Consider the following 6,000-nt stretch of genomic DNA (forward strand, 5'->3'; position numbering starts at 1 on the left):
AAGAATTAATGCAGACCAAGCAGTATGTTGAACTAAAAGCAGTACAACATTGTGCAAGTAGATTTTCCTGGATGTGTTACTAATGCATCACATGAACAGAAGCCTTAGTAGTGTAGAAGACTGAGAGTCTGCAATGTGTCCAGTTTCATTATGTTTAAATTAAAGCAACCTTGTGCCATCCTGGCCTCTGAAATACAGAACTCATATAATCAACATGGTGGACTATTTTTCTTTCCATATGAGATTTGAGGTACAGAGGCAGTTTGCGCCCACAATTACTAATACAAGGAAGCTGTAACAGTGGCAAATTTTCCTCAGTGTGGAGGACATCAGGTGTTTAGAATGGTAATGAGAATTTTTTTACCACCAGCTACTATATTCTACTCAGTGTTTTCAGGCAGCAGCTGTATTACTGTACAAACTAGCTGAAGAGCAGTGCCTAACCTGAACTGGCAAAGAGCAACAAACCTGCACCAAGCGCTTGTTCACAGCTCTTAGGAAAGCAGGGAACGGGTAGACAGGTTAATGCTTTTGTGTCATGTTACTACAGTTACTGAAATTTCAATGACAAAATGCATTCAGAGATTGAGTTGCTCTCTTTAACCCATTTGATATTCATGGCTTTTGTTGTTTGGCTGTTTTGCTGCTTGCTTTGTTGCTAGTGGCAATGATGGAGCAAATTCTTTCATTCAAAATTAGTTGAAATTACATGCAAGGAATCCTGCAAGAAAAAAAAAATAAAATAGAATGATGATGGGAAACTGCTGAGAAAGTGGACTTACCTGATTGACTGGATTAGTTTGAGCATGAAGTCTCACAGCAGTTCAATAACTAATGGCTGGTAAATCACACTAGTACCATCTATACCCAGAGTCATAGTAAGATTTTATATTGTTTGCAATAATAAGCCAAAGTTTCTGCTTTGGACTAGCACAAATCCTAAGTACAATAAGTATTTTATTTGTACAGATTCCGAATCAAATTTGCTTACTAATGTCATAGTATTGCAGCAGCTATATCATGTCTGCCTGATGATCAAGGGGGTTTTATTTCAGCCCCAGTTAGAGCACTGGAAGTATCTTTGCAATAATGGTGTAACTTAAATCACTAAAAGCTTGTCAAGCTCCCAGGTACGTCTGTTCCACCTTGGTCATTGGATGAGGGCACTTTTAAAGAAGAAAAGCTGTTAAACATGTTTTTAAAATAGCAAGGTAGGACAGAAGATGATGATTTTGTTTCTTATTGTCTGGTTTCTGTTTAAGTCAGCCGAGGTCCAGGAGTTGTGTTTAAAGCCATCTAATCACATAATTTTCTACGCTAACTTGCTTTTCTGTTTTGAAAGATTTTAGGTTAACTGCCATGAAAAGACCAAAAGACTCTTCTTTGTTCCAGCTTCAGTGTAATCTATTTAATGGATGAAACATTTATCCCAGAGACTGGTTCCATATATGCTGACATCAGCGGGAATCATCTAGACCAAGGGCATTCTGTTTAAAACAACAGCACAGGTCAAATCTCCAGTGTAGGAAAATAAAAGGAATAACTTAGCCAAACACAGGATCCTTCTCATGTAGAACTCAAGAAAATTCAGCCAATTTAAAGCCAAATTGTCCTGTGCATCATCCCTTAAAAAAAAAAAAAAATCTGAGGAGGGAGGAAGAAGAAAGAACTTAAAGATCCTTTCCCTTATTAATTTTTGGAGGTGGGTATCTCCATCTTGTTAGGTAAATCTTTTTTTTTTTTCCTGAGAAATATGGAAGCCTCGATGAAAAAAGCTTGCAGCCATTTCCTATCCTGGATGCCTTGGAGCAGTCACTAGTATTTACTTATATTTCCTTCCCAGAACTGACCTCCTACTTGCTCTTAGTGTTCACAGTCCTTTATAGAGGGAATATTGTAAGGAGATCAGCATTGGCAATATTTACTGCTATGGGGTGAGAAGAGTAGCTGTTCTTTATTGACTCAGCCTGCAATCTGCTATGCTGATTTGCTATCATGGTGCAGTGTGTGCTAAAGATTAACACTGTAAACGAACGATTGGCTCTGCAAACAAACCTCGGGTAGGCCATGGTTTTCATAAACTGTAAAAGGTTAGATAAATTTAATCATGGCTTTAAAGTGAGGATAGTTTGATCTGATTGGGTTTTGGATAGAATAATTCCTTTTCAGTGTAGTTTTTTGTCTTCCAGGATAGCAGAAAGCTCCACTGTGCTATCAGTCATCTTTCACGTGGCTGACCCTAGAATTAAGACAGCCACCCACCATGAGTCGGTGCTGTAACAAATACAGTTTCTGTGCTAATGATTTTTACGTGAGTGTGTGTTTGTGCTGCAGCTCCGTATGCCCCAATAAGCATGTGGGTATTCCACCTGCATTTACTAACAGGTTCATGTGAGAGGCTTGAACATACTCATTCACGGTTAACACTTCATAGGCCTTCCCATTAGCTGGAATTAGTTCAGCTGATGGTAGGTGGCTGTTGATGGTGTTACTATGTGTTTAAGTGGTGACTGATTCAAAAGGCACAGGAAAGGTGATGGGGATCAGAAAACAGTCATTTAAACTCTCCATGCCCTGGGTTGGCCAGCCAGCAGCCAAAAGAAGAGAGTTATTTAGGTAAAGTAGTAGGAATCTTGCACTGTTGTTGGAACTAGACAAAGTCTAAAAAGCTCCATGTTTGACAGATATTTTGAGGGAAGATTTTCCCCAGAATGTTTGTTCATACATTCATATACATAAGAAAACAGCCACGGAGAGAGTTGCTTTAGATGCAGCTCTTTTATCTGGGAATATTGTCTTTAATCATATAATAACGCATGTTAGGGTTGGGTACCTGGATTCTGCAAATACCGAGGAATGTGAAGTCTTCACTACACAACTGCAGTTGCTTTGACACGCTCTGCAATGCCTCAGCAGCGCTGTGACACGCTCAGTAGTACTGATGCATGATGCCTTATTGGTACAATCTTTCTAACAACGCAAGGCACAAAAACAGTTCTATTGCAGATAAGTACCGGAAAACAGAAGAGCCGAGGAAACAAACCTAAAAGAATAAGTCTCTAAACTTATGAGAACTTCTGCACAGAATTTCTCAAAGTAAATGGAGGATTCTAATATGAAAAATTAAAAATGTTTACATACCATTGGTTACTTTTTCAGATCTCAGAATTACAAATCTAGATCTATGTAATAGTTTTAAGGGGACAGTGATCATGCCGGTATAAAAACTTCTTACTGATGAATTTACCTCTAGGGCAGATCCCGACTAATTCGATACATTTTCAAAAAAGTCACTAGGGGGAGATCGGCAGTTGCAATACTTCGCCCACAGACCAGAACGCCAACCAGGTACCCGGAAAACCAAAGTGGAGCAACTGGAAGCGCAAGAATTATTAACACTGTAAATCATCCTGTTCACAAGCTAGATGATTTTAGTTTACTGCAGTTAAACCCTGGTTACATTAAAGCAACCTAAAGTTTATCTATGGCTGGGTGAGTCCGTAGAGTAATTCACTGTGCTTGTACCAATTTGCTTATCAGTTTTAGTTGCTAATTAATTTTCCCCAAGTGTTTATGTTGTGCCAAGTACCAAATGGTGTAGAACACTGTGAACAAAACATTAAAGAAAGGGAAGTTATGTTTTCTGAAAAATCCTTTGTTCTACAATGTCTTTTCAATGAGATCCCCATGTAAATTGTGGAGTGAGAGGAGCTGATTTATCCATAAAAGCAAAGACCTTCATGCCAAAATCTGACTGAAAAAGAAGTATTTCATTGAAATGCACCAGAATTTAAACTTAATGGGTTTTGGAAAGGTGTACAGGTTAATTTCCTTGGTAAAAACAATTGGTGTTCATACACCACCTCGTTTGATTTTAGCACTGTTTATCTCTAGTATAAATGAACTGTTAGTGGCAAGCAGAGAAGAATAAGCAGATCATCTGAAATAGGCATTTCAGCTGCTTGGAAGTAGGTAGCAGCAGTGAGGTTGTCACAGTATGATTGATTGAAGTGTCTATATTTGTACAAATTTCCCATCATTGAGAGATGCTTCAGATTCTAACATCAGATGAATGTTGCAGAATCTCTCCATGACTGGTTTAGACTTGAGGTATCCCTCCACTGCAGGGCTGAACGTGTCTGTGTACCTAGATGCAGCAGATCCCATGGGAGCCATAGGCAGCCAAATGGAAGTTATAGATTTCTTGCCTGCCTATGGCCTGTCATGACTAATACATAAGTCAGGGGACACCTAATCCTCTCTACCGTAGTATATGTCAGGAAGATGGTGGAAGGCCTTTGCTGAAGCAGGAGTTATGACTACTTTTATTATCGCAGTGCTCATGGTCAGAAAGCAGCTACTAGCCCTCATAATGTTTTACAGTTTTCTAAAATGCCAGTTATAAAGTTGCTTTAAAAATGCACCACGGTTTTGCTCTGAAAGACTTAAAAAGTCTAAGGGCATTCTAGCATTGCAGCATTTATGGCACAGATCCAAATGATATTGCCTTTTCTATTAATTTAATGTTCAACCTGCATTTCTAGAAATAAAGCTCAGCTCCCTTGTTTTGCAATACTGTATTTTAAATTCCCTATGCTTTTACAATGACCTTGAGATGACATTGTTTTTCCTGCTACACCTTGTTTCTTCTGATGGTGGGGTTTATTTTGTGCATATGCTGGGCAGATGATTATTGGAATAAGACATAAAGACTTCTACAAGTAATCTAATAGACATCCAAGAATATAGATCATTTGTCATTATGTGTCTTATCAATGTATACTGAACTGTTTTTGAATTCAGTGTGTGAATTGTTTGAGACAAGCTGGGTTGCTGGGTAGTCTGAGTTGTAGATGAACTCTTTTCTTTTAAAACCAGTTTTCCCCTCTTCTTTTGACCACATGAATAGCTTGTATGAACTTCTCTTCAGCAAAGTGTTGAACTGTGATAACACAACATGATTGGGGTTATACACAACGTTAATGGTGCAGCCTAAAGCTTCATATTCATTAAAAGCAGATCTCTGCACCGTGGGGCTACCTGGCAATATGTATCATGATCTGGATCAAGTGTAACCAATCGATTTAATTTCCAACCAACTAGCTAAAATACATGATGCACAGTGCTTTATGTAATTTATGCCAATTTATGCTGGCTATGTGAGGGACAAATGATATGCAGTATGTTACAAAGTCTGTCACGATGAAGTTACTACTGCAACAAAATTTTGAACCTGTTTGAATGGCTTTGCACTATATTGTACTTTGCATTACGCAGGCATGGTGCTTTTGATCTAAGTTCTCTAACATTGTCATGTTGGGAAACAGCATGATGACCTAAAGGTGTTTGTGAGGCTACCAGGTAATCATGCTTTATTTTGCTTTATCATTTCAAAGGATCCAGTTAAGGAGGCAGGTACAAGTAATTCAGCCAAAACATTACAAAAGAGTACAGAGAGCTCCCCGTATTATTCTCTACCTTTTGACTCCTGTGCTTTTGCTTCCCACTGTGTGCTGGTGTGTACACACTTCTCCCAAGTCACTGCATTTCAAAAATACTGACTGTGTAGGTTACTTCAGAGTGTAAGTGAAAATGCTGAGGAAGCCCAGTTTTAATAGAATTAATTTGAACTTTAATAACTCCAGTTTTCATACCATTATGGTTTCCTTTGTAAAAGGGCAATCAGTGTGAAGAAATATTACTGATGGCTGGAGCAGAGGGGTATGTAGGACCTGAACTAAAGAACGTATAGAGAAAAATGGTTCTGCAGAGGCTCAGCCTCAACTTTGCAGATTTTGGAGCTTCACTTAAGAAACTGAGGGGAGCGGATATTCATATAACACAAGATTTGACAACATTTTTTGGTTTCACTACAATCTGTGGTTGATCAGGTTTCCATCTGGTAGAGATGCATGCTCAGGGCTGTACAATGCTGTATTGTAGTAAAAAGAAATGCTAAAAGCACGATGCATCCTGCCTAGAAAGACCTCACCAAACCCA

This window comes from Falco rusticolus, chromosome 8 (assembly GCF_015220075.1).
Source record: "Falco rusticolus isolate bFalRus1 chromosome 8, bFalRus1.pri, whole genome shotgun sequence".
Taxonomy (NCBI): domain Eukaryota; kingdom Metazoa; phylum Chordata; class Aves; order Falconiformes; family Falconidae; genus Falco; species Falco rusticolus.